Source organism: Cinclus cinclus, chromosome 9 (assembly GCF_963662255.1).
Source record: "Cinclus cinclus chromosome 9, bCinCin1.1, whole genome shotgun sequence".
NCBI classification, from domain to species: domain Eukaryota; kingdom Metazoa; phylum Chordata; class Aves; order Passeriformes; family Cinclidae; genus Cinclus; species Cinclus cinclus.
Window position 1 is genome coordinate 11,709,194 of NC_085054.1, and position 22,308 is coordinate 11,731,501.

General features: G+C 39.2%; 1 protein-coding gene across 1 annotated transcript in view; it reads left to right on the top strand.

Annotated features, from left to right (window-relative positions):
* The first annotated feature begins 3,115 nt into the window (after positions 1–3,115).
* Positions 3,116–22,308, top strand: part of FIGN (fidgetin, microtubule severing factor) — a 97,551-nt gene continuing 78,358 nt past the window's right edge. The window contains exon 1 of the mRNA XM_062498486.1: positions 3,116–3,310. The gene's annotated coding sequence lies outside the window, so the exon portion shown is untranslated. The remainder of the gene's footprint in view (positions 3,311–22,308) is intronic.

Below are 22,308 nucleotides of genomic sequence, written 5' to 3' on the forward strand. Positions count from 1 at the left end.
CTTTGTTTTCTGTGATTTTTGTTTTGTTTCCACAATTCACTTGGTTTAAATGTTATTAATCTAGATTTGCTGAAAAGGTCTGTGAACCTTTCAAAGATTCTGGTGCAAGTTCAGAGTTTGTAACAAAATCTGAAACCAGGCAAGTTTCATGTGATTTTGAATTCCATTGTAAATGTTTCACCTAGATGTTGAAATAGGCTCCAAGAAACATTCCCACTTTCAAAGTCTATTAGAATTTCCCATTCAGAAGGATTAGGATGGTGCATTTTAAACCAAAAGAGTAGAACTTATCCATGTACAGATGAGCCCAACAAGGCCTTCACTGCAGCCTAATTCACATCTCAAAATAAGAACCTAATATAATATGTAAGTCTTGTGCTGATTTTCTGCACAGAGATGAACATCAGCCCGTGCAAACATACGCTGCCTATTGTTTCAACTTAAAACAAAAATATAGGTATATACAATGAAAATACTGAGGTTAATGTAATACAAAGATTGGTAAATACTTTATTAGTCAAAAAGTTTAAAAAGCACCCGAGGTTATTGACTAATGCCTTATGGTTATCACCAGTTGTTCTCCTACAGGTACAAGTCACAGAGCTCTGTAATTGTGCAAGAAACTAATCTTCCTCTTGAAAGGAAGTGCATAGTCCATGGTTGAGGAAAAAACAATGGGAAAAGAATCCAGATGCATAAAGTAGCGAAGACAAAAGAATCCTTTTAATGTTTAAGAATATGATTTTTAGACCAAGCTTATGACCTTGGGATCATGATGACTGAGTGCCTGGTGCTGGCAACACTAGCAGAGGCAATATTCTGTGTTGCAGATTTCAGTATCAGAGACTTCTATATGCAAGGTGTAGTTAGGTCAAATTAGGGAATACCAGAGGCTACTGAGGTGTTACCTGCATTTGGAGCAGTTGTCTGCTTGCCAAGGCAGCTGCTTAATACCCACAAGCTCTTGTAGAAGGGACGATGAGCAGCTGTGTGCACAGGCAATGGGCTGACCCAAGCTCTGGGCCCGTTGCTCAGAGCCACCTGATGCTGAGGGCAGGGAAAAGGTGTCAGAAGAGCACGGTGCAGACTGGACCACAGCGGGTGCTGTGGCCGGGTGTCTCGCCTGCTGGCTGCTCTGGACAGCTGTCTAAAGCAATTTCAGTAGACTTTTGTTGCTATAGCTAGGTTGCAAGTTCTAAAAATAGCTCACTACATCCCAAAATTCAGTTTAACCGTGTTTTCCTGTGTATGTTTTGTTTTACCTGGGACATACCAGGAAGCAAAAGCAGTATCTGCTCCAAACCAGCTCCTTGTTTCAGGACACTTGTTATTCCACCTCTTGTCGTGTAGCAGTGCTAGAGTTATCCCCAGCTGTCCAAGTGAGCCAGGAGCACCTTCCATATTCTTAATAAGCAGAAGTCTGTCTAGCCCTTTTCCTCTGTCTTTTTATTTCAATTTTTAGGCACAGCTTTGTCACATGGGCTGGCTATGGCCTTCCAGAAGTGTGAAAGGTGCCTATTTTCACCAGCAGGTAAAAATCATTCTGGATTAACTAAATCACTGCATGGACAACATCAACCAGACAGGCCTTCCTGTCCTTTCTTTTCCTTCTCCATTACCCGGGTAGGATAGGGAATGGCTGACAGCTCACAGTAGCTTCTGCTGGCAGCTAGTTCAAAGTTTTATTTAGGCCTACTATATTGCTGCAAAGCGAAACTGACGGGAAACGAGCCTATTCCCACTCCTCCAGATACTAATCCCCTGGGACTGGTCTCCTCTGCCTCCTCCAAAGCCTTAAATGCCTTTAAATCTTCCCATTTTACTAAGAAAATTTAATTAGTCTCCTCTTATATCCAGGACGGACAGACAAACCTCCGAAGCCATCCTTAACTCCACAGAAAGACAAGGAAGAGAGGAAGTGAAACCACTCCAGGACTTTAAATCAGAGCCCGGGAACAGCATCCGGACAGCGTGGCTTCCTCCTCGTTGGAAGGTAAAAATGTTCTCATAGTCCCATCAGGTGCAAGCCCAGGAACGTGGTTCCGTCTCGCGGGAAGCTCTCACTCCCTTTCCACAGCTGCGGTGGCCGGGAAGCGGGCGCGCAGACGTGTGCGGGGATGGAGCGGGGAGAGCAGGGAGCCGGGCAGAGCAGGGAGCCGGGCAGAGCAGGGAGCCGGGGAGCCCCGGCGCACGGGGTTCGGCCGCGCTGGGGAGACCCGTGCGCGAGAGGCAGGGCCCGCTCCGTGCAGCCTGGCCACCGTACGCCTTCCCTGCCAGCACGAGGAGGCTGTAGAGCCCGTCTAACATTCCCCCCCCCGGGGAATCCCTCTGATGCAAGGGGAGTCCCCGGCAGCTGTGGGCCGGGGTAGCTGAGCTGGCTCCTTGCCATCCCCCGCCGAGCCGGGCTGGGAAGTGCGGGGAGAGGGAGGTGTGGCTGCCGGGGCCCCTCAGCCATTGCCGGCTACCGGGAATTCCTCCCCGCGGCTGTTAGAAGCCGGGGCTCCCCGGGAGCAGCGCGGGGCCGGGGCACGGCTGCGCGGCCCCGCCGCCGCTCGGGCCGGGACGGCACTTCCACCCCGGCCATTTTCCTCAGGCGGGAGGCGGTGGCGACCGGCGAGCCCCGACGCCGCCCGCCCGCCCAGGGACAGGGCGCAGGAGCTGCCGGCCAGGGCAGCCGCGCAGGCCGCTGCCGGCCGAGCCGGGTCACCCCCTCCGGCCCCGGGCGGGGAGACGCGGGGCGGCCGCGGCGGAGCGGAGGCGGCCGCTGCCGAAGGGAACCTCCGCCGCTGGAGCCCGCCCTCCTGCCCCGCGGGCGCGGGCCGCCGCTAGGCCCCGGCCCCGCGCCGCCGCGCCCCGGGGGAGCCCCGCCGCCGCCGCCGCGGAGGGAGCCCGCTGCCCGCTGTCCCCCGTCCACGCCGCCCCGGGGAGAGGGAGCGGAGCCGCGGCGCGGACACCCCGCCGGCCCCCGCGGGAAGCGGCGGCCCAGGCGCGCAGGACCGCGGAGCGCCCCCGCCCCCCGCGCCGCTCCCCCTTTGAAAACTGATCTTTGGCTCTTCGCGTGAAAGTGATTTGAATTTGGCTCGGCGGCGCTCTGCGCAGGCGTCCAGCTGCTGGCATGCTGGCTCCTTGCAAAGCAGCTGTTTTGGGTTTGAAATTCCAACATGGCAGAGGCTGCAGTCAGTCTTCCCTTCAAAAACTTGGAATGATTTCAAATCACAGGCACCTTCACTTAACCCGAGCCCCCATTCATCAGCAAACACATCGGATCGATGCTACTCTAACCTATCGGGTTCTTGTACCAAATCTCCAGGTAAGAGGATCTTTTTCTTCACCCCCCCCCCCCCCCCCCCAGTCTTCCTATCATCGTTTTAAATTTTATTTAATCTTAAAGATCTCCGACACAGCTGCGTGTTAATCGCCTGTTCGTGCCCTAGATATTTTGCCTAATTTGCGGTCGTTTTCTAATACTAAGCACTCCGGTCTGCTTGCCTGATCGTAGTCTGGAAAGTACAGATATACAATCGCAGTGCATGGTTTTTCCTCCTTGATCATTGCCAACAATAGTAGGCAGATTAAGAGTTCGCGATTGCAAGCTCCCTCCTCACCTCCTCCTCCTCCTTTTAATTGGATTTATTTTTAAGTTGCTTTGAAAATAATAAACTGCAGGTAACGCGGGTCTGGACATGGAGGCAACTAACTTCTGACCAAATAAGTGCAAATAAGAATCTCGCAGAACAAAAGTTAGGTTTAAATTGCTATGTCTTGGTTGGGGGGGGGGGGGGGGGGGAGGCACGAATATGTCAGAGGAGCTGTTGCAGTAAAATGTAAGCACATCATCTTGGAGGGGGTACAGCGTGGTGGGCGTATTGTTGGCTCAGGAGGGAGAGAAAGATGTATAATTTAATGGTATATACAATCCACTGATCCTATTACTATCCTCCCTGGAGCTCTTGTTAGTTTCAATGGGAGTGAGTGAAATTGACATGGACTTGCATTCCTGGTCATGTGCTTTTTTTCCCCCCTTTCTTTCTTCTCTTGTGATCTGAGATCCCCTTTTTGTTGATGTTGCTTTCCCACTTAATTATATGCATGTAGGTTAAATGAATACCTGACGAAAGGGCCCACGTTTCAAGGCAGTGACATTTGATAGCTGAGAGGAAAAGTGGCTTTAATGAAAAGCAACCTTTGGAATTCCTGCTTGTGAAAAATCCAATTCAGCTTTTTGTGCTGCCAGCAAGAAATGATCAGTAGCACCAGTGTTTATGGTATGTCCGTTTTGGGATCTACTTCCTTTGCATCCAAATAGCAAAGACAAATTTAAATAGCATGATAATGCACCGAGGACTCTGCATGCAAATATTTTGTAATAAATACCTAATGTTTAATAGTATATTTTCTTGTGTATATGTAAGCATTTTTTTTCTCTTGCTATCATTTGTTTATCGTTTCTGCTTCGATTATGGCATTAGTTTTGTCCATTGTATTGATCTCAGTTGTAAAACCTGAAGTTGCATGTTACCAGCAGTGCACTATACACACCACTGAACTCCAATGGTATGTAAATTAGTAAAACTCGGGGAGTGGAGAGGGCAAAAACGTGTAGCAATGAATATATACACATACACATCTATGTGCTCGTACGTAACATGCCTAAAATGCATCTTTTCCTTTTGCAAACTAGTATTTCTTTAGTAGTTATTTAAACTCCAGCTGCTTTTCCCTCTCTTGCTTCCAGCATAATTATCTGCTAGAGATTCTAACTGATGTGGGGTGAGGGAATGTTTTGCATGTAAACAAACAAAATTACTGTTGTGGCCGAATGCTTAATATGATTTAATAAGGAGTATTTTATGCTCAGTTTACAAGTGTCTAATTCACACTGCTCTGCTCTCAATGCTTAACAGAATGAAATAATCAGGTGCTGAAACTGGCTTCATTTTAATGGTCACTCTCCAGCCCCCACGCTGCCCCCTCCTCCAAAAAAGTCAGATAAAATGGAGCATGGGGAATTTCAATAGAGCTTCTTGTGGTGCAGTAGAAGCACCTCTAGGTATGCAGTTAAGGCTAAGGAAGTATCAACAAAAGTGACTATTATTCTGTTTTGTGCAACCAAAAAAGGGGGTATGTTCACTTTTAATTGTATGTGATAGTAACAAATAAGGATGGAGAGAGACCCTAGGAGAGAGAGAGAGAGAGAGAGAGAGAGAGTGCCTGTGTGTGTGTGCGTGTTTGGGATAAGGGGGAGGTCTGGCGTGTGTGGCTGATGATCTCGTAATAACATATCTGAATGCAGGAAAGAAATTGAGAGAGCAGTGGCACAATGTACACTCCTATTTTGGTGTTGTAGGTGACTGTATTGCTAAACATATCCCAGGTGCTATATGATGGGAATGATCTGATTGCATTTTGCATTTAGAACTTGTTGACTTTGGGACGATCAATAAGGCAACTGTTTATTTTAGATGCACATAATTTGCTCTGAAAAATGTTTTAAGGAGAAGAGCAAGCAAGCGAGAGCGGAACATTTTTTTTTCTTTCTTTTTTTTTTTTTTTTTTTTTTCTAGAGCTGTTGGAGCAAATGTGATTGCCAGATGGGAGATTTCCCTCTGTGATGTTAAAGCTGTAATATATATTCAGAGCAGATTGGACTGCTGCTTGTGATGAGGAGGATATTACATTTATAAATTTTAAATCGGGAATCGGACAGTATGCTGAGAGCTGAAATTGGATGGTGTGGATGGTTTGGACTGTTAAATGCAATTCCCAGATAATAATAATAATAATAATAATTATAGTAGCAGTAATATATGTATGTATAATAAACATGATACTATTAGGCAGCTATATATATTCTATGATGCTTAAGTATGTATTTCCAATATGACTCCTCTCTTTCCTTGCTTTTCTTAAACGTTAAGGATTGAGGGTGATGGGGAGGGGGGATTTAAGAGCCCACTGGTAGTAGAAATCAAATATAATCAGGTTCCTGTTTGGGGAAAAGTTTTGCTAGAATTCTTTCTGCAAATTCATCTCTTTCTGAGTTTTTGTTTTGCCCGTGCATGTGGCCTGACAGTGCCACAGTCGTGAAAGACTGGGAAGTGGGAACTAGTCACACTCGAGCAGCTCTGCTGTTGCAAATTAAAAGTGTGTTGTGGTCAGGAAATGAAAGCTACAATGTCTCTTTTGAACAAGTCGTTTATCAAGAGAAACATCTATCAAGCAGTGACTTGTCACATTGATCCTCTAAAAGTTGGGTCCAAAGTGGAAGCTGCTTTGATGTTTTTGATCCCAAATTTATAAAATTGAGAAAGCTGGAGAGAGTAGAACTGATTTGCACTTAAAAATTGCTCTGCTCTGGGTGTGACAAAATCAAGTATCTCTGATACAAGAGCTGGTTAACTAAAGAGGTATCGGATCTTCTACCTAATTTTTATTTTCACGTGGAAACTTTAGCTTTGCCACACAGGCAATTTCTTTTCATGCTTCTAAAGATCCTGTCTGTATGACTCTCTTTCTGCATTATTTTGTCGGGGATGTATTCTTGCTTAGGAATACATCTGTTGCTTCCAAATGGAACCTTTTTTTGTTGTCTTTCTGATGGTATTTATAGAGTTGTGCTTGAGAAAGCAATTTTTTTCTTCTCCTCTCAGTCTTGTTGCTTCTTCTATTTGTAATCTCAGTTTCCACCTCTCATCCCTGTGAAGCAAAGTTTCTTTTACTGCCAAAGTAATGCTTATTGCAAGTAAGGTATATTTGAGGGTATCTGCATAGCTTAAAACATCTTAAGAGTACTTCTCAGTGTGTCTTTCCCTTCTGATTCTCTTTTTCTATCCATTTTTAGCACAGGAACCATGCTTTCATTCTCAACAGGAGCAGTGTATTTAAAATTGAATGTAAAGTTGAGGTTTCAAGTAAAAAAAAAAAAAGAAAAAAACCCACAAAGTCTAACACTGATCTTTTATCTTCCTTTATTTTCAACCATCTAAATTGTTTAACAACTTCACTAAAAAAGTTTTTCATTTTGCATAAAGTTTGTGTTTGGATTATAAAGGGATCCCTTTGAAGGAACAGGGGTTTGGTTGTTGTTGGGTTTCTGTTTTCTTTTCCGTGCATTTTTTTTTTTTTTTTTTTGGCTAGGGTATGAGTGAAATCTCCCTTAAAGCAGTATGCTTTGACTTCTTTTCTTCAGTGTCGTAAATGAGACTAACACTGCTTATGAATACTTGATAGAGACCCATTTGAAAATAGGCAGCAAACAGCAGCGTGGTGGGAGTTTTGGTGAGTGTTATAGTTGCTAATTAATCATGTTTGAAATGAAGGAATCATAGCATGGTAATAAAGGCTCATTGTTGTTTGATGTTTGTAACAGGATGTGACTCCTACATGAATCTGGTGGGTTTGGAGGTTTTGTTTTTATTTCCTCCCATCATAATAAGATACCTCCACTATGAAATCAAATTGTTTTTATTTATTGCAACATTGTGAAAGTACGGGGATGTTTGCTTATAGCAGCATTTTAGAAATATGAAGGATGTCTTATTATTGATATATTCATCATACATTTCATGGGAAAAATGACTAGTCTTATGTCATGAGCTGTTCTTTAAGTGTTTTTGTAGTTAAGCAAAGCCAAACATTTTTTGTGCTTTATTTTCTTGATATAAAAAGCCCTATTACTTTTTTTTTAATAATTGAAAAATGGCACTTGATGAACTTTTGTGCCCTACTTGCTTATGCATATGTAGTAAGGGATAGCAACTAAAAAGATATTCCAGAATAGTTTGTATAGTAGCCCTTTAAAAATTGAACTATAAAACACTTGGATGGTGTTTTTCTTTCCTTGTATGTCTTTTTTTTTATTATGTGTCTTATTAGATGTGTCATATTTGGACTTTATTTTTCACCTGTCTATTAATAACTGCTATATATGATGGAGAGAGAATCTCTTTCAAACTACAAAGCTTTAGTTTCAGAATTTAATAAGGCTATTTTATGCTGCATGAACAAGGTTTGGAATCTGCTGGTTTTTAGCTTCTCTGTTTCTTTTTAAAATATAATTCCTAGAGGAGAATTATTCTGTATGGTTCCTGTCAATAAGTTTATTCAATAAATGCATACAAGAAGCATTGAATATAACGACTGATCTTTCTGTAGTCTTAATCATCAATTAATAGGCTTATCTGCTTGTTAGGAGTGGGTTTAATGGTACAGAATCAGCATGAGATCTGTCTGTATAAAACACTTGTATGTTGTTTATGACAGACTGAGTTTTGATCTTGCATCCCCAGATCTAATAATAGAAATATTTGGCTCTTTGCCCTCAATCAATATATCTGTTAACAGAAAAAACTTCACACAATACTTTCATAAAGTGCTGGATGTATTGATACCGAGTTGATAAATTTAATTACTGGGGTTTTACATTGATTCATTGATTTTATGATTGGAGGAAATTGTTCTGCAGACATTTCTGAAGTATTGAGGAATATTGTATGTCCATAAAGCTTGATTAATTGATAAATCAGCACTTTTTTTTCCTTCTCAGTTATTGATAAGACATAAAAATACCGGTAAAAAGAATTTGGAATTAGCTAATTAGAAATTCTCATGTATTACTAACAGAGCAGATGAGAAGCAGTACTATGGAGGTGAAGAAAATGAAATTTGAAGTGGCATTGTGCCTATGGGGCCCCATCCTTAACTGGTGTAAAAAATATTTAGCTTTAGAAAGATACAATAATTTACAGTTTTCAGAATCTGGACCGCTGTGGCTTTTTTGTTTGTTTATTGTTTGTTTTGGTTGTGGTGGCTTTATTTAGTTGGGTTTTTTTTCCCCCCTCAGTACTGTTCTTTGAGTCATTGGAAGCTGTTTTAAATTAGATATTATGGATGTATGGAATTTTAGATACGCATCTGATCCAAACGGAATAGTATAGCTATAGCTATAAAAGCAATTTGAAGAGCCGTAAATTCAGGATTGCGTATCCCTGATATTGTTGCAGAGTATTAAAATCTTGCTGCTTGAGATGCTATCCTCTAAGTGGAAACTTATCTTCCTTATGGGAAAGATGACTTCAGGGAACTCTCGGCTGGGAAAAGGCCCATAGTTTTTTTTGTTGTTGTTGCTAAAATAATAATTAAAAAAAAATCCATTACATAGAATTAGTTGAAGGGATATTTTCCAGGTGACAAACCTTACGGGAGTACTTGGCTCCATTTCGGTGAGGTATGCGACCTTTTCACCCTATGTCAATGATATTTTTATAGAGTGTGTGAGAAATGTGAGTATAAAGAAAATTCCTTAAGATCATTTCAGTTTCTATTTTTTTCTTTAAAAAAAAGGAAAAATAAATCTCTCAATCAAAACAACATAAACATCTCCCTTAATGAAGCTGATGAAACTTTATTCCTTTAAAGGATGGTAGCTAATAGAGAAAAATAGAGACAACCACTTGCCAGATGTTACTGTAGGATCGACAAATACAATCTTATCCTTCAAGGAGCAGAGGATCCTATGCTGGAGGTGTAATGGAGGTCAAAGGAACCCTAAGTCTTTCAGTCCTTTAATAATTGTACCTGCCGTCCCCTCGACTGGCATGTTAAAGAGAATGCATATATATATTAATGTTTCTTAGAAGATAATTTGTATTTGCAGCAATCTACTAAGCACAAGTGGACTTCACCACTACTGCTTCTAAATATGTGTTGGGGTTGGCCCCGCTGTGTGACAAATGAGGGAAAATGGAAAGAGAAATAGTTGGTCGGTCTTGGCTACCAAAATCTTGAGAAACTGAGGGAGAGATCAGGCTTTGACAGGTCAGTTTGGGAGTGGGAAGAATGCAAAAAAGTGTTATCTGCAGAAAGCACCACTGATTAAGGGCATACAGAGATGTCTGCAGTGATGAAAATGTGGAGTCTCTGCTTTCGTTTTGCCGAGCTGTGCTGCTCTGAGGTATCGGCACACACAGAATGGTAATAACAGTATCGTGTGTCTGTTCCGATAGTGCTGCGAACTGTACCTGTCAAACATATCATAACACTCAACTAGCTCTTTAATCATATAAGCAACACTCCTTACTGCAAAAGCTATTGTATTTGTACAATAGAAAGAACAGCCATACATTAATTGAATAATGGACCAAAACTTTGTTGTTTAAACCATTTTTCTGTAGAGGAGAAAAAGTTTCATGTGTCTTGGCTGTAATTACAAATAACGCAGCTACAGATGACTGTCACACCACTGGCTAGTTTTTGATTTTTTTTTCCGTAATAGTCTATTAAGTGTGTAGTCTGATATGCCATGCAATACTGAAATAGCAATTACCAGACATATTATTTAACTGTAACTGAGAAACTCTTTTCTCACTTCTCTTATAGTGCAGCTACTGCTAGCATGTTGTTAGTTAAATTTCAATTACCCTGAAAAGTATGTGGACAAAATGCTGAGATTATTTTGATATGATAACAAACTTTGGTGATGTAAGTATGTTTTTGTTCCAGATTCCTTGCAGTCATGTATTGCCTGGACTTTTTTTTGTCTGTTTTTAACCCTTCTGTATTCTACTTTTAATCTGTCCTGTACTCTTTGTTGAAGCATGTGGCTCACCTTCTGTAGATGAATTGCTCAATGTATGAAGATGTATGCCACAGTTTATTTTGTGTGATAATTTAGAATGTGTGCATATGTCAAGCTGGTTACAGATTGGTGATGATAAATTGGTTTGAGTAATATGTATCTTATTTGCATAAATACTTTAGCAGTAAGAGCTTACTGTGGTCAAACTTCATGAACTAAGATAGCGTTCTCACATCTAATTAAGCTGGATCTGAATGAATGATTTTCTGATACAGGTCACAATTGAACTTCTTGTTTCTCTTCTTCAGTGTGATAAAATGCTTTAGGGACACATTAAGGCATGTTTGCATAACTCCTGCTAATCTGAAGGGAATTTGAAAATGAATATTGTGAGGAGATGGGAGAGAGGGCTAAACCTGGTGGGTCACAGGGGTTTGTGGCAGGAGCATATCTTCATGTTTTCATTCAAGTTTTTTTTTTTTTTTTAGTTTTTTTTTTTAAATAACAGCTGTTTGACTTTTAATATGTTGGAAATAAGATCCCTATTTTCATTGGAGATGTTTTTTCCCTTTTTGTCTCCTCCATTCTAGCATACAAGCAAGTCATTAATAAAGCATTTATACAGTGAGCTTAAATTATTGCTTAATAGAACTTGAAGCTGTAGTGTTGCAGAAATATTCCTAGACAGTACAACTGATTTTGTGTGCTTGTCTTCTGGAGACATGGTGAGGGGAAGAGCCAACAATTCCTTCATATTACTGAAAGACAGCAGAGGGTGGATGGGAATGATGAAATTATAAGTAGAAATTATTAATCCCTGATGACAGTATCAATATTGATATTTAAAATATTATGAACTGATAGCCGCACTGTAGAAACTGCTGTGATAGTTGTGCTTTTAGGTGAAAGAAGCTATTTATATGCCTTATGGCTCAGTGTGGCCATGTTCAAAGTATGAACCTACTCATCACAGATTCTGAGAAAGCGCAGGTTAACATCCTCTGTGTTCTTTAGACCTATCTGATTACTTCAGCCTCCTGTGTTGACACAGAGAAAGAAACAGCTAGATTCTATGCTGGAAGAATAAGGTTTTCAAGGACTGACTGATATTAGGTATCCCATTGTGATACCTAAACCAAATTTTAAAAAATCAAGCATCCTTTTCAAGTTAAACTTGAGAAACACAGAAAGGAGCAGCAAAGATGTTTCTGAACACATTTGAAGGAGCACCATTTACTTTCAAAAGAGATCCTTCCCATCACTTGTGGATAGCTCCACCATGAAGAGCAATATCAAAAGAGCTCAGAAAAGTAACTATTCTTTTATGTCTTTGGGAACTCAGATGCTTACAAGATTGTTTCTGAGAAAGAAAAGAATTGATCCTATTTTCAGTCCCTTGTTGTTGGCATTTGTGGACCACATGACTATATACAGTATTGTAGAAATATACTCTTAGTATGTGGCTACAATTCTGTTTCCCCTTGCAGCTCTGAAATAACAGTGCAATGTGCCTGTGTGAAAACTCAGTTTGGAAAATGTTTTTATTAATTTATTTTGCACTATATAAAATTGTTTTATTTGATATATGTATGGAGTTTGCTGAAGATCTTTAAGCTCAATTGATAGGTCATCTGCATTATTACTGCAAAGAAATTAAAATTAAAAGTCTGTGTTGTTTTTTATAAAAATAAAGACTTAAAGTCACCTGTGATAATTTGTGAACTGGCTATCTCCATTCAGTCAGAAAACTGCTGGGTTTAAACATAATCAAATTTAAACCATCATCATTCAGTTATTTTTAATATGGAAAAAAGACTATAAATTTATTCACTCTTCAACTAAATGAACACTTGATATACAAAATTAAGTGGTTTTATGTTTACTGATGTTAGATCTTTATATCATAAGGCTTTATATTAACTTCAGAACTATAGTGGTACTGTATTGAGCATACTATAAATAAGCAGATATTTCATTTTAAAGATAATAATTTTTCATGTGTTCATAGAATTTCTGATAATTTTTTATTTCTTGCTCTTTGCCTTTAATAAAAGCTGTAGTAAGTATATTTTGGAAACTGTTCATACTGTAATTAACCTTTCTTAATCATTGATTTTCATTTTGTTCTTTGACTTTCATTCATTGTATTTCATACTCCTGTCCTGTGTAGGCATTCTTTACATTACAACAGTGATTTATTTTTCCATTTTCAGTTTAAAAATCGTTAGTGGTAACATGAACCATGATGGATATCCATGGTCATCTCATGAAGCAGTGTTATTCAGATTAATGTCAGTAAACCCTACATAACGAGGGGTATGAGGCACTTGCCTTTATTCAGGTCCTAGCATTTGTCAGTGTGGCAGCCATATCAAAAGCACACCTTAATATGCAGAGAACATATTTATTGAAACACATGGTTCAGTTAATATCAGAAGCCTTTGTGTTTTAAAGTTAGATGTAAGTAAAATTTATCTCACTATGAGCTGTAGATGAAATACATCTCATCATGTGCTTACAGAGACTGTGAATAAACAGTGCCTTAATGCAAGACATTTTTAAAGTTTTCACTAGTTAGAAATATTCAGTTATAGTGTGATATGTTATTCATAGGGTACAGAATAACAAACTGACACTAGTATTTATTTGGAGTAATAATTTCCAGCACTAATTAAGGAAAGATGTTTTGTTATTGAGTAATTAGCAAACACCACCCCACCCCCGCTTCCCCAGGATGTCATCTGCTTAGAAATTGTAGAATTCACTACTCTCATTCATGACAGGCAAGTCGATTTTGGCTAAAGTGACTGTTCCTCTCTGTTTCAAAGCAGTACAACAGCTGCAGTTTGAGCTTGAAGAGTCTGAGTGGCTGAGATAACATCACAAATAGTATTGCATCTCAGAAAGTGTAATTCAGCTTTCCACTTTTGGGTGCTTGGTTATCAGAGGCACAGTCCCTGCAATTTCTGTTGCCTTTGGATGTGCAGGTGTGCAACAAATTTTAGAAGCTAGGTGCTATAAGGAGTTTCCCCATAAAATGGTAGGCATTAGCTTTATTTGTACTTCTTAAATGTCCAATCTCCCTCTTGAGGTATTAATGCTGTATGATAGAAGGAAAAGCTTTAAAAGCTGTTTTTCCTGGTGGTTGTAAAAACATATGTAAATTCCATCAGGACAAAAATACATGCATTAATAAAGGTATAAGGAGTGATTCATTTGTGATTTTGCTCAGAGGAAACTTCTGTTTGTCACTGTGTAGGTATTACAAGGAGCAAAATGCAGAGTAGATGATGCTGTTCTAATTGCAAAATCTTCCTTAGTTATCTTCTCCCTCCTCCTGATCCTTCTGCCTTCCCCCTCCCCCTCATGGCTTTTTTAAACAATTATGGGCATTGTGCTCCTTAATGGTGCATAGTTACTGTAAAGATAGATGTCCTCAAATAATGAGTTTCTAATAATAATCAGAGGCAGTTAGATTAAACTGGTTTTGTATAGAAACCTTACAGTGTGAAAAAGTACACCTAAAATCCTGAGACATATTTACAGGAGCTAAGCCTATTTACAGAAAACTAACCCAATTTTGTATCTGTATGTGTGTGGGGTGGAGGCAGTAGAGGTGTATTGTCTGTGTGTGTGCCTATGTTTTTGTCCACCTCCTTTAAAGACTTCAGAAAATTTGTTTTTTTTAGTACGGATTTCTATTTTGCTTTCTGATAACAGAGTATGTTTTAAAATCACAACATACTAATTAGCTTCTGTGTTTATGCTGGACAGCTTTCATCCCTTCAAATGACTTCTACCTGCACTCTTCTTTCGATCTGTTGCTTCTCCCACCGCCCATCCTCCTCCCCCACTCCCTGTGAGGTTTATTACATTTAGATTTGTTGCTTTCTTCCTTGTTCTGAAGTTCTGAAGGCAAGTAAATGAAAGTGATAAGTACAGTAACAGATAATTGTTACTTGAAAGAGTTGTTGTTATATTGGTTGGGAATAGTATCTTTCCTAACAGGTACTGAATCAGCAAAGCTGTACAATAAAAAGAGCAAAAAAGTTTAACTTATTGTTTAGAAATACATATGCTATTTAAATGGAAACAAACCCCCAAATCTCCCACATACCTTTTGGGGTTTGGAGAACAAAAGCTTACTTGTATGCTCCAAATTCCCTCGGGCCTTAATTTGCAGTACCATTATTTAAGCGTGGCTGATACAAACCCATTGCAGAGAAATAGAATCTCTCCTTCCTGGCTTTTCAAAGCCATTCTATGCCCTGTTCTCTCTGCCTACCCGCATCCCCCAGCACCCCCCTCTTCGTTCCCAGCCTTTTGGTCTTACCCTGCCACTGCAAAACTCTTTTGTATTTGAAATGTAGTAAACAGAAAAATAGTGAGCTTCTAAAACACAGAAAACTGTCATTCCACATGGTTTTACTGACATCTGTACCAGCACATATGTAATTCTATCTTCTGACTAACATCAAGGCTATAATCACTTTAATATCTGTTGTGTCCTCTACCAGGTGACCTGTAGTCATTTATTGTAAAGATAAAAGTCCCTGATATAATAAGTTATTTCTTCTTTAAGTCAGATCTTATAGAAAATACTGACCATAAAGAGAGGAGAAACTTGTGTGCACTTAACATGCTTCTGGGGTGCCTGGCTCTCTGGATCTCATCTCTTGGGTACAGTACTGGCATTGTCAGATGCTCAACTGGAAGCTGTTTCGCAAGAGAACTGTGTTTGGGTGTAATCCCTAACAGCTGAGAATAAATACAGGCATCACTTTAGCTTGATACAGCGTTGAGCACTACAGCTGTATTTATTTTGCTGCTAATAAAATGGCAGCCTACTTTGTCATTAAGAGGCTTGTCTTTTTGAAAAAGCAATTGAGGTGCAGTACTGAGTGTTTGAGTTAGTGGAAAGAGCTAAGAAATAGATGAGCTGCATTCCTGACTGTGGGTGGAAGGATGGTGAGTAATACATGCCTTGGCATAGCATCTGCCAAAAGCATTATTTTCTCTTCTTCCTGCCACTATGCTGTTCTAGTTTTGAAAGGTGTAAGGTATTCTGATAAGCAAAGGGTAGGGGGAAGCAAAAGGGAAAAATACTTCCAAGTCATTATAGCACATCTCAATGACCGTGCCTCACACTTAATTTAATTAGAAGACAACTGCACTGTAGAACTGGTCATTTTAGTCGTAGTTAACGACTGGTTCTCTCCTACCCCCACTCAGAACCGATTACATGCCATGTTTTAGAATGTAATTTCTACAAGAAAATGAAATATGAATAGGTATTGTGTAGTTGCAGAAATGAAGTTTTCATGAAAGATACTAACTTATCATTTAACTATGCTTTTAGAGGAGAAATAACTATTTTTCTTCTGGTGTTTCTTTTTTACTATATCAAACAGAAAAAAAACCAACCCTGTATCAAATTGGGATATTTTCAAAATTCTTAAAGCAAAAAACTGCATAGCTATTAATATGTTCATTATGTGGTAGGAAGGCACTGAAGGAAGTACAGCCTTGTATATGCATGTTTCTTAAAGGATAACGATTTTCAGGAGGGATTTCTGTATTGTTGTAATATAATTTACTGGTGTATGGTTTCTGAAATGGTATGGGTAGCTCAGTGCTGGATTTCAGGCAAGAAAGTTCCTAGCTAGCTTGCTGTTGGTAGTAAGATAATAAGGATAAAAATCATGTATGGTTTAAGGAAAAAAAAATCTATCCGTTTGTATTTGTCCACCAAATTCCATTTGGTGATATGTTTGTTGGGCTGAGCTGTTAAGTGTTCTGTGGACTGTGTTTCAACTAGTGTATGATTGACTAGGTATATTAGATCTTTTTATTTCCTGCCAATGCAAAATTTGACCCTATTTTAACCTGAGATGTTTTTGCCTTTAAAAATATCCACACTTCATGAGTACTCTGGTGGGTGATAAAAAAATTGTTGTTATTTGTGGGGTGTGTCTCTATGTTAGAGTAAGAATATCTTACTGAACTGATGTTGAATAGATTTTATTTTCTTATGTTGATTGCAAAGTTCAACTGTGGGAATTGATGTATCTTCTTAAAATTTTAAATCTACATTTTATGAATTGTGCCAAAGCACCCATGAGCTCATTAAGCAAAGACTTTTTCAATTATATCTTGTGTTTATGCATGTATTTATACTTGACAGGAATCCTTTAGAGGTTTGGTTTGCTGTATTAGTGCTTGCAATGTATTAGCGTACATAAGATATGGTAGACGTGTCATAAAACCATACAGTACAGCAGTTTTCTGTGGTTTAGACACTCACTATTTTCCTGTTTACTACATTTCAAATACAAAAGATTTTCACAGTACCAGGTTTAAGACAAAAAGGTTGTACTTAGACATCTAGTGCTGGTCGCTTGCACTGTTATTTTGGTCGCTGCTGAACAGTTCCTTGGCCAGACATCCGGCCTCTAGAGGGCACAGCAGTAATCTCCTCTGCCAGACCCTTACCTGCACAAACATCTGCACAAAGTTTTAATGCTGGCACCTAGAGTGAGAATTCCTCTTGTGTTGCATTAGAAAGTCTCAGTATTCCTCATTATTCCCGGAGTTTTGCTACATTGATTGCCTTTTCTTTCCTTCTTTTTTCCTTTCTTTTTCCTTCTTTAATCTGGGGAATGTTTCTGTATTTGCATTTTTTTTTTTTCCCCTAGTAGTGATCTTTATGAAAGTGGACTCGAATCCATTATATTGCTGACTCACAGATATTTCTTCACCAGGTAGAAACATTTCTTTAGGTATATGCTACTCTTTGCAGTAGTAAAGACTACAGAACCCAGTGCAGAGCATTTGAGACTTCCACAATTAAGTACTAAAGTTTCTTATGTACTAAAATCTGGATAATAAATAATCCAGGTGGGATTAAACCCAGTTAATGCTACTGCAGTCACATAGGTTCAATTGCTCAACCCTTTTGTGAGGTGCCATTTTGCAGTTTTTTATTCTCCTATAGATTAATATTGCTAATGTTGATATTTATGTGAAGTCATACTTGATCTCCAATTCACTGTGATTCTCTACTTTAGTATGTCAGTATTAGCAATCAGGTTTTCAGTAAACCAAATTAATCTGATGGTCTGCTTTGAATTTTCCTTAGATCCCCTCATGTAGAACAAAAAAAGCAAGTATTCCTGGATTTAACACCAGGAATAAAGACATGCCCCATTCCGTAGTTCCATTTTGTTCTGCTTATCGAAGAAAAATCCGTTGCATAGTGTCATTAACCACATGGAGAGCTATTCTTAGTAATGGTGTAAGCTGGGCAATTTTTCCTTGAGAAATTGAATGAATATAGAATTTTAGATATGTATTTAATGATGAGTGATAAAGCTTTACCTCACTGTTGGGTTTCGAAGTTTCTGAGAAACATAAAAATGGAGGAGGATTGTGGTTTTGTTTATTTTGTAGGTTACTTTGCTATGATCAGTTCCCGTTTCCTAACCTTTTCTTCAGAAATAATTCAAATAAAAGTTGTTTGGTTTATGGAGTGTATGATACCTGCTTTATGGGTGGTACTAGACCAAATTTTGTTGGGGAAGTCTGACAACAACCTGTGAACGGTTTGGAATATTTAGGTAGTATGTTCCCATATTGAAGCAATTCCATTTGCAAAGTTTTTCCTTTCTTCAAAATGTCAAAGAGTTTTTGTTAGCCTAAGAATAATGACAGTTTATGGAGATGCAGGGGAAAAATTTCCAAGACAGAGTACAATCTGTGGAAGGGCTACATCAAACTTTTATGTCTTCATCACCTGTGAGCAACAGACAGTTCACTTACTGGAGAAATAACTGTGACATTGTTTTGTGATTCATCTAATCCACGTTTTCCCAGGGGGCTGAGACAGTCACTAGTGTGTCGCTTCAACCTTGACATACACCCAGGTTTGCAAACTTGGTTGATCATTCCATGCTGTGGGGTGGAGCTCTGCAGTAAAACTGCCCAACATACTGAAACTTCAATGGAAAAAGGAGGTGTAACACTCGGAGGTGTAATAGTCAACTCCTTCACAAACCTGATCTCTGCAGGGTTAGGTGTACTCTTAGAATAAGCTTCTGCTATCATGGAAATAGGTTGGAAATATAGTTAGGGTGTCTGAACAGTCTTAAATAACCAAGGTTTTTTGATGATATAGTTGTTTACAGTCAGACACTGGCCCTGCTGTTCTGCCTGAGAGGGAGCATTCTTTTTTTTTGCTAACTGCTTGTATCATTCAAGTATATCCCTTACTTTTGTCCTCCAAACCCAAATATCCTTGGCCTTTCTCTTCTACCCTGTCAAATTCATGGCTTTTACAACTTGTTCTAAAAGCCAAAACAAAATCAGTCTATATTGAAGTTAGTAGGGGAAAGCAAGCAAGTCCTAGAGGCAGAAGTGTTCCCGTAAGGGACACAGTGCCTGGGTGCTGCTGGGGTGCCTGATGGAGAGCCTCTGCCCTCATCACCTGTGCCATCGTGGTGGCAGGCAGAGCTAACTGACTCTTGGATGGTTCAAGACAGCAGGAACAAATGAATATGATGTGAATGTATTGATACAGTTTATAGGATTTAAAAAGAAAAGTTATGTTGGGGAAATAATTCAAAGGCCATTTTCACGGTGAGTATTAAAGCACTAAGCAAGTCCAATGTAAGCTGAGTGACAAGTCGCTGACTTTGGTTGCTGGAGGTATGTGTCATGTCTTTTGTCTGAATTTAGACAAACGTGAATTTTGTCCTTGTGGTGGAACATTGTACCCCTTAAACATAAGACAGGGGAGAAGTTCAGCAAAGGATGTTTATTCACTCTTGAAAAAATGAAAGCATGAGTAAAGCCACCTTGATTTTAAAATTCAGTCTCCAAATCTCTCTTTAAATCATTTTAATAGACACTAAGTTATAAATCATCTAAGCAATTACATGAACAGAGAAGGAGTGGGGCCTAGCCTCAGCGTCAGCCCCAGATGTTTCTTGACTACAATAATGGCTCAGCCCAGATATTTACAGCTTAATTTCTAGTCATGTGCACTTGACCAGAATGGTCCATAAATGGTTCCTTTTCCATTTCCAGTTCAACAACTGAACAACTTAGAGTAGAGCATGATTCAACTTTGAATGATGCCAAAACACAAATAGAGACAATTTACCATTGGAAACTTTCAAATCCATTTCCAATATTTAAAATGTAAGGTAGCTCTTCAACAGAGAATGATGGATTGGCCCCCTTTCAAATGCTGTGTTGTTAATTTTTTTGTAGAGTTGTATATAAAATCAGTTTTTATCCCTGTTTTTAATTTTTTTGTTGTTGTTTAGCTTTGCTGCAGTTCTGAGCAGACTTTTTCCCCCTCCTTTTAATGCTGTGCCATCTAGCATGACTTGCATTGCAAGCCAGTGAATCTAACCTCACTGCTTTCTCCATTCCCGTCCTGCTTACTGCTCCTCCCAAACAGCCCCATTGCTTGAAACCAAACAAATTGAAAATAATGATTGGTAACCATCTGCTGTGCTGAAATTCCATGTACAGCAGTTAACTCCATTTTACAAAACAACTTCAATCTAGTGAATTACAGTGCAGTTCTTGGTGGCAGCAGATAGCAACAAGCAGTTTCGAGTTCCTCAGGACAAAGCAGTTAACGTAGGGAGCATTATGCAGAGTGCAGCTTTTGGTGGTGTTGGGATGATGGGGGGATACTTGTGCCATCAGACTGCTCAGTGTAGTGCCTTTGAAACTAAAGGGAGTCTGACCACAGCCTAATTGTTTCGTCTGCTTAAAAAAGAAGCTAGTCCTTAAAACTGTGTTTGCGGTCTTTCAGATCTGTACCCTTTGGTTTTCTGTTTCTGCAGCTGAACACAATATGATGAAGAACATGTTTGGCTTTCAGTCACTGCCACCTGACTTTTGGAATGCCTAGTGAAAACCTGAACCAAAAATGAGGCTATGTAACTGGTCAAAGCATATTGAAGTAAAATTATTAATCATAGGTTTTCTATTGGAGAAACTTTTATTGATACAGAACTGTAACATGAAGCACTCTAAAAAGTGATGGACTGCCAATCAGCAGACATTCAAATAATGACAGACTATGTTGTAATATTAAAATAGGCACCATTATTATCTGTGTTTTTAACTCAGTTTCAGTTATTTGAGTTTGGGTTTTGATTGTGTGTAGAGAAAGTTGCTTAAAATGGGCAGTATATTGAGTTCAAAGGACCCATACAGTTCATAAATTCTCTGGTGTCTACTGGATTTTTCATCAGGGAGACTTCCAATAAAAATGATCTATTTTAGAAATAATATTGTTTAGTAGGTTGAAATGTGGTGTAATAAAATTAGACCTTCAGTCTTCTAAAGTTACTACTTAGATGGCACCCTTGGGATGGTAAAATGGCTGTATAAGCAGATGAATCAGACAGTTTCACTGATGGATACATTTGTCAGTCTCCGTTACAGATATAATATATTCTTATATCTGTAATCCTGACACTGTTACATCCAAATGAAATCAACATGAGGTTGTCATCTTTAAGCAAATATGTTAAGTGTTGTCTTTTGTGCTTTGGATTTGAAAGAAAGGGGCCCAAGGGAGCCAGCATCATGCAAATGGAACAAATCCCATTTCTTCTGAGCTGTGCTGTTTCCCCCTTCATGGCAGCTGGCTGTGTTATCTTTGTGTGTTTCTCTGAGTGCTGACAATTCTTTCAGTGATCTAAGTTAGGGCACATTAGAAAGTGGAAGCAGCTGTCTGTCGTTATACTGAGAGACGTGTTTGCTCTACTGCAAAGATGAAGGACCATGAATCCTTGACACACTCTCTCCCCCCTCCCCCTTTACTTTCCAACATGATCAACATTCAGACGCACAGATTGTCTGCTTGGACAGTTTTTTGTTCTGACTGACAGCATCTGGCATAGACAAATTTAAAAATACATAGCATGCCATGCTTGGAATTGGAACATCCCTTCTTTATTAATCTTCTCATTTAAACCATTCATTTACATTTCAAGAAAGGTTACAGCTTGATGTGGTTGAAACATTTATTTTAAATGAATAACCTCCTAATGAAATACCTCGAATGAGCACCAAACAGTGAGTGTTTATTAAAAATTACGCCTGATTAGTATGGCCTTGGAACCGTAGTGAAGACATAAGATTTCCCCATTGTCTCAATCTATAATAAAAAAAATAAATGTATAAGTGTAAATTTTTTTTTAACCACAGAGCTAAATGAGAGTAGTGTTTTCATTTGCAACCCCCCATGATTTTCAAGAGTACTGTGTTATAAAGCAGTAGCCTTTAAAATGCTGTTTCTCTAATTAAATTTGGTTTTGCTGGAACAATACATTTAAAGGAAACGTCTAAACAGAGCATTGTTTAGTTTTATTCTGCTAAGGCATTTATGATTTGAGAGACAAGATGCTTTATGATTTGATGAAATCTGAAATCCTATACATCTTTTTTCCTACTGGGAAGTATTCATATATTTGTATACAGTACTTTACTAGTAAAATAGAACTGAAATGGTGGACCACCCACTAAAATGTTTATGCACATGCACATATGCACACGTACATTCTGTGCACTCTCATCTTCATGATCCAGGTTAGCAATGCAGACATGCTTGTCTAGCATTTATGTAAAAATAATATGAAAATTGGCTATACCACTCAGAATATGGACTTGAGTCCATGAAGGGAGGGGGGAACAACCTCTTCTGGTAC